Source organism: Pinus tabuliformis, chromosome J, assembly GCF_031772625.1.
Source record: "Pinus tabuliformis cultivar Carrire ecotype Pingquan chromosome J, CPIR1, whole genome shotgun sequence".
Taxonomy (NCBI): Eukaryota; Viridiplantae; Streptophyta; class Pinopsida; order Pinales; family Pinaceae; genus Pinus; species Pinus tabuliformis.
Window position 1 is genome coordinate 983,910,560 of NC_142295.1, and position 13,226 is coordinate 983,923,785.

The window sequence follows — 13,226 nt, forward strand, 5'->3', positions numbered from 1 at the left end:
CCTATTTGGAGGTGCAGTTAGTTGGATGAGTAAGAAACAATCTGTAGTGGCATTATCAACTACAGAGGCAGAATACATGGTAGCCACTCATGCAAGCAAGGAAGTAGTTTGGTTGTAGAGATTGTGTTCAAGTATGGGGTTAGTACAGGGAGCTATAAGGATAGACTGTGACAGCCAAAGTGCAATTTTCTTGGCAAAGAACCCTGCTTACCATTCAAAGACAAAGCACATTGATGTTCAGTATCACTTTGTGAGGGATATGATAGAAGACAAAAAGGTGTTGCTGGTAAAGGTGGACACTTTGAAGAATACTGCAGATGCATTGACAAAATCTATGAGCTCTGAGAAGTTCTCTTGGTGTAGAGAAACAATGGGCATTTTAGGGCTGGAAAAATGACTAAGCTCTCCTGTGGCCCCCTACGGAAAGAAAACAACAAGTGGGAGAATGTTGGGTTGTGTTATATTCTTTCCACGACTTACGTAGTGAACCGGGGGGTTAGAGGGGCCCCCCCTTCGTTGTGCCGATTGCGCAGTGGGGGGGTGCCGCCCCCCTTATCCGAGGGTTTTGAGGGGGGCAACTCTACGAGGTCTAGGGTAGCACCTCGGGAAAAAAAAATTTGGACCCTATATTAGGTTGGGCGAACCTACCTATGGTTTTCGGTCCATGGTATTGGATGCTTCAGCATGTATAAATATTTATTATAACATTGAAAGGAACATAATGAAAAATCAATCTGGTAGTCCTGGTTTTGGGATCCAGGGGAAAATCTTTGTGTATATGTGTTTTATTTGTTATTCTCTTGCATTGTTTATTTTCTATGTTTTAGAATTCGTATGCATGTAATTTCTGTATGGGGTTCAAACCTACATGGAAAACTAAGCCACTATAATTTTTGGAATGTTCACATGGGAAGGGTTGATCTGATGGTGGAACTAGCCCAAGTGGAACTTTTCCACCAGACAATCAGGCCACTAGACCCCCAAAAGAAGTTAGGAAGAGTAACGGTGCAATTAAACCAATACGGTGTAACCTCTGTTAGGGGTGGACCTTATCGGGCCCTTGACCATCGAAACCAAGTGCTTTCCATCATCATAGCCATAACAAAGAAAGGTTTGGTCAATCTGGTGAGAAATGTGTTAGGGGCGGGTCGATTGGGCTCATAAGCCATCAAGCCAACTGGGTTCACAATAAAATCCTTGTGGGAATAATGGAGTTGGGAGATCCCCGATTCGACATGATGTGGATCTCGAGGGTTCCACCACAGTAAGTGACCTTGGACTTTGGCCATCTAACAGAACAAACTATGTTTAATGACATACAACCCAACCCACCATATATAGCATGGTACCTTATGGGCCTCGTGTTGATGATGTGGTGGTGTCACATAGGTTAGGTGAAGGTCATGTGGAATCCACGTGGTTCCCTTGGGATTACGTGGCCTCTTTTAATAGGCCAAAACTTCTAGCAAGAATAAATTCTAATCAAGGACTTAGATCAAGATAAAAAATATATTTCTTGAAATCTCTCAACGAGTTGAATGCAATGTTGGTATCAAAATTAAATTCCACAAAATTTGAAAAATGAGGTTGTTGTAACCCCATCTTCATAACAGACCATGGATATTGGGTCAAACAGGTAACCATTCCACAACTCGGGATGCTCAAGGGGGTGGAAGGTGGTTAAAGAAAAACTACTAGAGACACAAATCCCCACAGTTGCAAATGTTCATAAGCACTAACCTACTTCACTAAGTGCGCTTGTTACTTTTGCATTCACAAAGGTTCGCTCTCTGCTTCTTCCTTTACCAGGTTTGTTTGTTTCTTTTGCCTTCACTAAAGCTACTTCTCGCAAAACTTCTTTTTTTTTGCCTTGTTACCCACCAAAATGGGTAACCCCATAGGAGAAAATGTTTATCTTATTCATGAAATCCAGTATGCCAGCCAGATAGCCAACAAACCTTGACAACCACCACTAGTTGATGATATGACATATATCTCTGCCACTTGCATCAACCAATTGCTTCTCACCCATCCAACATGAGCACGTGGAAAAAGGTGGACTTCCACTCAAAAGGTACTTTGGTAATTTTGCAATCGAATGATTATATTGGTTTATTCTTGGGAATTTAGTATGGATTATGCGGTGATTTAAAAGATTGAAATAATTTGACCATGCTTGTTCTCTCATCTTATTTGAGGGGTTTATCTTTGATCCTAGTCTAGTGGGTCCTCCCTTAAGGCCCTTTGGGCATAGGATGGGCACTACTTGGGAAGCCCTAATTGAGATAACATAGTTCCATCTTCCCATATGTCATAATTAACACCTTCCATCTTAAATTACAAGCCCATGTATCACCTCCATTCTTCAGGTTCAACTTGTCATTGGTTATTTAGAATTTGGCACCATGTGTCCACACACCTGGGTAGGGCCTGGAAAATTTGCGTTGGGAGGTTGATGCAGCTAAAATAAAAAAAGGGAGCATATCATGGCCACAACAAAACAAAGGAAAGAAAGGTTAAAATGCAAAAGATAGCAAGGGACATAAATATTAGCACGTGGGCAAAATCCTAGCATGAGCTCTATCTCACTCATATGGCCATCACCTAGTTCTTGAGCACATGTTTCTTTATCCTTCAAATGAAGGGACCCTTGCATGTACCAACCCCAACGAGTGATAAAATGACTCATATTTAAGGGGTAATACAATTGCTACATCATTCAAAGCAATCTTTAATCCTTGAGCTATAAGCAATAATACAAAGAAAAATAAGAAGAAGTAAAAGGTGTGCAAGAGGGGTGGAAAAACAAAGGTGAAGTTGGTAAATCATGCATCCATGAATGCTCCCTCCTCAGACCTATACAATCATGATATGGACACATCCATCAACTGGTCCCTTTTACCATGGCACTTGGCCATGAAGTCCTATCCCCTCTAATACCATCATTATTACTCACTAACACCTATAATCTAAAGGATGGGTTAGGGAAATGTTACTTCCCCTTATGGCTTGGAAACATCTAATAGGGTTGATATTTAGCAATCCCTGTCAAGGATAAAACACCACTGCAAGATCAAGGTCCCGATTTTGGAATATTCTTGTTTGAAGTATTGAATTTCCCTTGACATTCAAGCTATGTTCAATTAGATGTACTAATGATATTTTCCCTTGATGACTAGTTGCTTTCATTAGAATTCATGTTGTATTTGTCAAGTAGTTCATTAGCCTAGGTCTTTGACATCTTATACCCAAGTCCTACAGAGAAGTATATTTGCATAAACAGGTGAAGTCTTGAGACTCTTGGCCCTTCTAGAAGTAGCATTCAATGACACATTTCTTAGGACACCTCTTACACCCAGGACATTGGATCATTTTGTACTACATTTGATGATTCTTTGGGATGACACAGTTGGAACCAGCATGCCCCCAGGCCAACCTTGACACCAATTGATGTATGACAACTGATTTAGAGCTCATATGAAGATGGTTTCACCATGAGATATTAGGAAGGGCTCGTTAGACCTGAGAATCCCCCAACACTAGAGCACATGAGGCTACTTTGAGTAGTTGGAGACCCATGGAGACCACTTTGTGGTGCCCCGTCTTAATCTTGGGAGCCCATAATAGGCAAGGAGGTGGATTTGAAGGCCAACCCTCAAATAATGGAGTTGAGATGATTCTACAACACCTTGGACACCTCATCAACCTTGGACGGGTCATTTGGAGCACCTTTATTAGATGACATCAACCCTAAAGAGATGAAGGCTCAAACGTGTGGGCTAATTAGGGCATGTTTGTATAAATTTAGTGGATTGGCCTATAACCCAAGTACATTGTGGCATCAAACTTGTTTTAGGGGCATTATTAGGCTAATTAATGGTCATCCTCCTCATATAAATAGAGGATAGGATTAGTGTATCTCATCAACATCACCTGTGACATAATTTCATCCCTCTTATAGATTTTGTCCTCTTGGATTTTTGGATGTGAAATTATGGTGTATTTTGGCATTTTGGAGCTATTTCTTGGCATTGGAGATGTTATCTAGTATCAATAAAGGATTGTTCATGCATTTTATCATGTAAGTAAGTTTTGTATTTGATAAATCTTTGATCTTATGTCTAATATATGGAATGAATTGATTGTTTAGGATTTTTGTATTCTGCCATTTATTATTGAAGATGAATTGTATAGAATCTAGATAACATAATTGTATGTGTTACTCATGTATGAAATGTAAATGGAAATCCCCTTGGTGAATCTTTCGAATAACTCTCCAAAGTGACTTTGACCCCTCACAAAGGTAATAGTTAGGGTTTTGAGCTAGAGCAACAAAATTTCCTTACTCCTTACTAAGATTTAGAAAATATTTCACCTCCATAAACTTCATCATCCCAAGGGCTAGGAACTGGCCTTTTCATTTCAGCGATCGCTCATAAATGCATTCCCAAACTCCTTTTCTCTCTCCTATTTCTGATTTCGCCCCCTTAAGGTCAAGTTGTTATCTAAGGTTGGGGTGTGAGTTGACCTAAAAGTGGAGTATTAGCTTGTGGAAGGATTTTGTTAGTATTTAGAAAGTTTCTGTTGGTTGTAGGAGAGAAATTCCCTAGGTAACCTTTTCACTCCAACTTGTAGATTGAAGGCTAGCCCCTTCAATTTAGAGAGGGCTCTCTCTGACCTTTACACTATGGCTACATATTTAGATAGGTTGTATTGATGTAGGGTTTGGTTGGGCCTGAAATCAATAGTTCATTGGGTGATGGAGTCAAATAGCTAGGTTTAGATAGGTTTACCAAGATAACTTGTTGTCTAATTAGGATTGATAAAGGCAAGGTGGATATCAGATCCTAGACGTTTTCCATTTGTTGTAGATGGATGAAGAAAATTCCACCACTATAGGGAATGCACAATGAATCCTATGGTGGCTTTAGAATATCAGGATGGGAACCTTTGAAAACTTAACTCAGAGCATCAAAACAAAATGAATTCTAAATTAATTTATCTTTTCCAAACATTCAGAAGGAATTCATTCATGAGATTATTAAAGGAGAAAATGAAAAAACAGAGATACATACTAAAACCAACTATCTCATGGATATTTATATCACTGGTTAGAATCTACTGATCTTGGCAAATGAAATAATTAAAGCATTCAAACACACACAGACAGTGACTATGTTTTTCAGAAAAACCAACCCTTTCTTCATATTCTTGATGAAATATATAGAAAATACAATAGATTTCAGCTCCTTGAAGTATGGTAGAAATAATTAAAAAATATTTACATAATATTTGAGAGTTTAATTGAAAAAAATCACAAAAACCCTATCCTCTAAGCTATTCAGATCACTAATCTGGTACATAATCCCTAGTCAAAACATAGTATAAGGTTGCTATACACTCCTGCTGCTAGTATCCTAGAAGAATAACAATTTATCTGCTGCAAGATAGGATATGGTGATGAGGCGCATCAATAGGTGAACTATATGGGTCACAATGCCACTCTCCATCTTATTAAAATTGATTTTTTTCACATTTATTTACATATTTTGTTATATTTTCCTTAGTGAGAAGGGTAAAGGCAAGTTGCTATGTCATGTGGCCTAATATGTATTAAATGTAGGAACTCAAGGTGGACAAGCAAGAGAGATTTTAGGAGATTGGTCTCCCTTCTTTACTCCTCAAATCATTCGAATATTCCTCCACCATATGTCATCAGCTCAGGGTTACTAGCAGCCAAGCAAGTCGAGTTCATTGGCAGCCAAGCTAGTCGAGTTCATTGGCAGCCAAGCTAGTGGCAGTCAAAGACAAGTTATTCTCGAGTTAGGGAGCCAAGTCTCCCTATTTTTTAGGAAGTTTTTGGTAGCTTCAATTTGTATATATAAGAGAGCCAAGGGACTCATTAGGATTTGATTTTTTTTTTATGTAGCCTAGAGGCAATTTGAGCTAAAACATTGTGACTGTTATTTTCTATGTTGTATTTGACATTTTTATGATAATGAGAAATTTGAACTTGATCCATCACTGATTTGACTCAAAGGGTTGATGCTCTTGGGTTGAGTCCCAACCTAGCAACAGAAGTTCCTCTTTTTGTATCTATATTTTTAGATTGAGATGATAGTTAACTGCTGAAATTTTTTATTTTTTGTTTAGCTTAACAAGTATTTGAATGATTGCTTAATCTTGTTTCCATTAGTTTGAAGAAGTAGATCAGTGGTGCAGTAGTGAAGGAAATTACTTCATAAAATCTTGTGACAGTGGCCTCTTCCTCATCTCCCTTGTGGGATCATGATTAGAGGACCCCACTCTAACAACCCCAAAATAGAGTTTGTCTTTTGGTAATTACATAGAGTAGGTTCCATGCTTAAATAGATCATTGTTTATGATTTCTTGGAAGCACCTGCAATTTTTATTTTTTTCTTAAGTTTTCCTTAGCTTAGAAGGCATTCCATTCCATAGATCTATCCATTAGCAATAGATAGATTAGCTTTCTCAAAATTCAACTCATCTTTTCCAAGTTGGTCTATAGTGATGCATAGATGAAGAGGAAAACATGTTTTGTTGTAGGGATTGTTGATCTGCAGGGAGGAACTCATCCAACCAACTTCACCTAAGTCTTCTCCACCTTCCAAGGCATACCAGCCCATAGTTCAAATCTATGTTTTGCAACCACCGTGAACAACCACCTTGGGCAAATCCAACCTCCCTGGAGTGTTGGGCTTAGCCTTGGGTAATGTGCACCTTCCTTACACCTTCTCTCACTATCATACATCTCTCCAGCACCTTATTCCACTATTCTTTCCCTCCTAAAGCTTTCAGCTAATTTCCTGTAGAAAACCAGGACATCTTATAGAAAACTAGGACATCCTATAGAAAACCAGGACATCCTGTAGAAAACTAGGACATCCTATAGCAAACTAGGACATCCTGTAGCAGGTAGAGGATCTCCTGTAGCAACTTGTTTGTCATTGTTTTGATCAGAAATGCTAGTCTGAGTATATTTTAGGTCCTCATCTTGGATTCCATGCCTATAAGTGCCACCTGAGACCAGCTCTCCCATGCCTTTTCCCCCCTACAAGATCAGATAGCATAACATAGCATTTACATTTCTGAATTTAGAAATTAAAAGATTATTTTTCTACAAATGCAACATGAGATAGTTAGTGCATGCCTATATGAATCATAAGTTTATAAAACAACTTCCCATGTCTAGTTTGTCCAAATAGCTAGATGATAAAATGCAAGGTTATCTTAGTTCATTTCTACAAGTTAATTGCAGAAAAGAACTAAGCTAACCTTGCATTTTATCATCTAGCTATTTGGACTAATTGGACATGGGAAGTTGTTCTATCATCTTATGATTCATATATGCATGCACTAACTATCTCATGTTGCATTTGCAGAAAAAGAGTCTTTTAATTTCTAAATTCAAAAATGTAAATGCTATGTTATGCTATTTGATCTTGCAGGGGCAGAAAGGCATTGGAGAGCTAGTCTCAGGTGGAACTTATAGGCATGGAATCCAAGATGAGGACCTAACATATACTCAAAATAGCATTTATGATCAAAACAGGGTCAAACAGGATGCTACAGGAACTGCTATAGGATGTCCTAGTTTGCTACAGGATGTCTTGGTTTTCTACAGGAAATTAGCTGAAATCTTTAGGAGGGCAAGAATAGTGGAATAAGGTGTTGGAGAGATGTATGACAGTGAGAGAAGGTGTAAGGAAGGTTCACATTACCCAAGGCTAAGCCCAACACTCCAGGGAGGTTGGATTTGCCCAAGGTGGTTGTTCATGGTGGCTGCAAAATAGAGATTCGAACTATGGGCTGGTATGCCTTGGCAGAAGGTGGAGAAGACTTAGGTGAAGCTGGTTGGATGAGTTCCTCCCTGCAAATCAACAATCCCTACAACAAAACCTGTTTTCCTCTTCATCTATGCATCACTATATACCAACATGGAAAAGATGAGTTGAATTTTGAGAAAGTTGATCTATCTATTGCTAATGGCTAGATCTATGGAATGGAATGCCTTCTAAGCTATGACAAACTTAAGAAACAAAATAAAAATTGTAGGTGCTTCCAAGAAATCATAAACAATGATCTATTTAAGCATGGAACCTACTCTATGTAATGACCAAAAGACAAACTCTGTTTTTGGGGCTGTTAGAGTGGGGTCCTCTAATCATGATCCCATAAGGGAGATGAGGAAGAGGCCACTGTCACAAGCTTTTCTGAAGTAATTTCCTTTACTACCACTAATCTACTTCTTCAAACTAATGGAAACAAGATTAAGAAATCATTCAAATACTTGTTAAGCTAAACAAAACATAAATAATTTTAGCAGCTAACTATCATCTTAATATAAGAATACAGATACAAAAAGAGGAACTTATGTTGCTAGGGTTGGGCCCTAACCCAAGATCTTCAGCCCTTTGAGTCAACTCAGTGCTGGATCAAGGTCGAATTTCTCATTATCATCAAAATGTCAAATACAACATAGCAAATAACAGTCACAATGTTTCAGCTCAAATTGCCTTTAAGCTGCATCAAAAAAATTGAATCCCAATAAGTCCCTTGTCTCACTTATTTATACAAACTGAATCTACCAACAGCTTCATAAAAAATAGGGATACTTGTCTCCCTAACTCGAGAATAAATTGTCTTTGACTATCACTGGCTTGGTTGCCAATGAACTCGACTTGCTTGGCTGCTAGTAACCCCGAGCTGATGAGATATGGTGGATGAATCTTTGAATGATTTGAGGAGTAAAGTAGGGAGACTAATCTCCTAAAAGCTCTCTTTCTTGTCCACCTCGAGTTCCTACACTCAAATTAGCCCAAAACTGCTCCAATTCCTGCATTTAATACATATTAGGCCACATGACATAGCAACTCACCTTTATCCTTCTCACTAAGGAAAATATAACAAAATATGTAAATAAATGTGCGAAAAGTCAATTTTAATAAGTTGGAGAGTGGCATTCTGATCCATATAGTTTAGCTATTGATGAGCTTCGTCATCACTCTCATTTTGAAGGTGTTGCTCATCCTCTGAGCAACTTAGTCTATATCCATATCCTTCATAGCTCTGTTGGCCTCTCTGACATCCCAAACCTCTATTGATGGAGTTTCCTCTTGAGGATAGAACCCTGCATTTTTCTCTATCTCTTCCCACTGCTTTCTTTCCTCTTCTTCCTTCCTACCTTCTAATAGACCCAACAACAAGGATGGACTGAGTTTTAGTCCAATCCAATTGATCTTTAGTCTCTGCATGGCACTCTTATACAAGGGGGTCCTTTCCAATGCATTTCTCAACCTCTCAGGGGTGTGGTACTCTATGATCCTTACATAGTGTGGCAGGTTGCTCCATCTCCTCTAGCATGCTTGTTGGATTTCACTCCCTGGCAATCTTAAAGTGTTCTCAAAATGGGAGATGGCATGTTCTTGTGTAGCTAGGTATCTTGTTGCAAGTTGGGCATCATTGGGCAAGTTGGTGGAAGTTGGGTATCTTTTTCTACTATTCTCTATACGTCCTCATCCATGGCCTTCTCATTGCCAATCCATGATGCAAGGGCCATCAGCTGCAAGTCCCCCAACTTTGCATTGGGATCCCACACATTCAAATATGTCAAGGCAAAGTTGTGTAGGTAAAATTCAGATATTTTGGCCTTATCTTCCAGGGTGCTCTTGTCACATAGCTCTATGAATTGTCTATAGTCTTGGAATGGCATGGTCCCCTGTTGTGCTAATGTCTTCATTTGAAACTACATCCATTTATCCTTGAGGTATAGTGCATATTATTTGGATGGCATCCTGCACTGAAGTGCCTCCATGGAGAGGCTTGCCATGGTGACCAATTGCCTCTCCTTTTCCTGCAATTGCCTCATCTATCATGTGTTTTCTACCTGTAATTGATATCTCATGATGTGTTCTTTGTCTCTCAACTCACTCAACTCCCTTCCCATCTCTAGGCCTTTTTCTTCCATATGGCCCACATCTTCTACTTTCTTTGACTTGGCAATTTGCATTCAGCGATGTGTTCTTGCCCTTTCTTTTTTAAGCTCAAAGAAGAGAGGGATTGCAAATTTCTATGGTATTACTGTGCCTCCCTCGATGAACTTGTAGTAAGAACTCAGATTTGGCTGTGAGCTAGGCTCCTGTAACTCTGGAAAATCCACCTTAGTTGCTTTTGGAGAAGTTTCCCGCTCCTACACCTGTAATGTTGCTCCCCTGCCTTCTCTCTGCCCCTGTTGTCCTTCCTGTAGGTTTTTTCTGTGTTTCCTGTAGCACTGACAATGTTTCATGTAGCACTGTCAGAGGATCCTGTAGAAAACTTTTCCCTTTCTGTAAGAGGGTTACAGGTGCCTTGGTTTGTTTTGATGATGTTGACATGGTGACAAGCCTCCTAACATAGGTGATCGGAGCCTTTGGGGTTGCTTTTTGTGATGTGCCTTCCTCACTCTTCATTCCCAAGGAACCTAGCTCTTCCTGCTTGCTTGGTGACTCTTCAATTAGGATGGAAGTTCTTGTAGGTGTTTGTGGCTTCCCCTTCTTGATCCCGATGCTTCTTCTTGTTTTAAAATAGAGGGCAGTCTGCCTTTGCCTTTTCCTCTTGGACTTGATGGGTGTGCTTAAGGCAACAAAGGTAGCAGTTTCCTCCTTTTAAGTGTGCTCAGGAGACAATCTTGGATATTTCTCCCCTTCTCTAGTATGTTCCTCAAGGCTGGTTTTTTCCTTCTACTCCTCCTCATCTTCTTTCTCTTCTTCCTTTTCTTCTTCCTCTCCTTCTTCTTCTTCTTCTTTGTTTGTTCCCGTCTCCTCTTCTTTTTCTGCTTCTTCTTCTTCCTCTTCTCTTGCTTCCTCTTCATCACTAGAGGTTGGGGTCCCACCATATTCAAGGGCTTGGATTTCAAGGACAACCTCTCTGTCCATGTCTCTAAATGTGGACCAGAGAATAGGAATTCTCAATTGGCTCAAGGCATCCTCCAGTATCATTTTAATGAGTCCATGATGTGCCAATTGTTGGTGTTTCCCTTCTTGTACCTTCTGGCTCATGTCTATCATTGACTGCAATAGGAAATAAGGCACACTGAGCCTTTGGTTTATGGGTAAATCCTCTCCAAATCTCAACTCATGGAGGAGTCTGAATTGGTAGCCATAGACTACATTGAGCCTCCCTTCACAAGAAATGTATTTGAGGATGTGGTAGCTCACCTCATCCCAAGGATAGGGAAGGCTCTCCCTCTTGACCCCATTTTGTCCTCAATTGGCTCTTCATCATTTAGGAAGAAGTTTTTCTTAGCAAAGGTGTTGCTAGCCTTGTCCTCCCTTCTCCATTGTACCCCTTGAGGAAGTGTGGTTACTCTGCTGATCACCTCAAGGTTGATTGTAATTGACAACCCTCTCACCACAATGGTAGCACTTGTTCTTGCCTGAGGGTTGAGTGCCATGGAAAACTCATGGGCTATATCATCATCGTACCCCCTGAGCAACTCAAAGAAGCCCAACCAATGATGCCTCCTAAAGATATCTACCACAGGGGTATGTAGGTGAATCCTGGATGTATACGTGGGTTCTCTTTTATTGAATCCCCCTTCCATTTCTCTTTTCTGTTTAGTTAAATGCAAGAATTCTTATAAGCTAGCTTCAGTATGAGTTCATGGTGGCTGAGAGTTTAAAATATTTTTGGGAAATGACTATAATTTATACCTTGTTCTATATCACACAATTCTATTAAATTCCCAAGAATTCTATCTAACTCTCAAGCCCACTATAATTGTTAGGAGAAAATAGAGTCTTTTCTTCTTTCCTTTTTTTAGTTATCAAACCATGAACACAGGAGAGATGGGCCACTTACTTTTCATTGTGATGCTTGGGATGATGAGAATTTCTAAACAATTTGACCCTAGGCACCCCCTTGCAAACTTCTTTTGGAATTCTAGTGCTTCCTGTAGCTTTCTGAGTTTCCTATAGCTTCCTGTAGCTCTGTTTCCTGCAGGGTGTCCAAAACAGGGTTTGCTTCTTTGATGGCTTTCCAAGGTGGTCTCAGTCTCTCTAATCTCGAAATGAACAATTGATGCATGAAAGTTTTGAATTTATGCTATTTATGGACAATTTCTGGAGCGTTGTGTTGGTTGGCAATGGTACGAGATTTCCTCATTGGGACCATTGGCCCACCATTGGTGATCACGCACTCTCCCTCGTAATCATCACCCACTCTCACATCACTGAATCAACCACATTTTTGATTGATTCTCATTGACTTGACACTCCAACGTGGCATGTTGGCCGGGAGTTCACTTTTTGATCTCGAGCTGAGGGTGGCCAAGTTAACTGGCCAACTCCAACTTATAAAAAGGAACTTTTTCAACATTTATACATTTTTATCATATCGTTACTCGAGGAAGAGTTGGATGAGGTGCCATACATGTGCCTACCTCTATTGGTCGATGCATGTTGGAGGATGGCTTATTGTGCTTCTTGCTTAGGTAAGTGTTCCTCTTTGGTATTTTTTTTTTATTTCCTCCTGCTTATGTAGTTGTTTGCTTGTTGTTTCATGTGTGAAGGTGCTTCGTATATCCTTGTTGTTACTGCTACTATGGAGCTCTGGTGAGGAGAAATAAGGTCTTCAAAGATGTTCGAGCTCCTTTTTGATTTGGTTACGAAGGAGGATGCAGGCTTAGGCTAGTTGTAATGATGACATAGGTTGCTACAGGAGATCCTGTAGCTGCCTTTTTCTTCATTATTTATCGATTTTTTCTTATAGGGAGGCTGGGTAGTGGTGTTGGATTTGATGATGGTGATGAAGGCTCAGATGGAATGGTGGATGGTTGAGGCCAATGAGGACATGTCCTCTGGACCTCCTTTTTTTTCACATTTTCCTGTGTTTTTTTATGGACATAGAGGTAGGTATGGATATGACTTGATGTTGGGTGAGAGATGGTGAGGTGTAGGGTCCCAAATTAACCTAGAATAGGCCTGCATAGTTTTTTTCCTATTGGGATCCCTTTCCTGTAGCATTTCAAGACATCTTGTAGTGCTACAGGATCTTCCTGTAGCAGCTACAGGACATCCTGTAGCAGCTACAGGACATCCTGTAGCAAGCTAGAAAATGCTCAAAAATTGATTTTTGATGCCTAAAAGTGGAAATGAGTGATGGGGACATGGTAGGCATGAATGAGATGAAGTGGATGGAGGAAGAAGTGAGGTGATACTTGGCTTGTT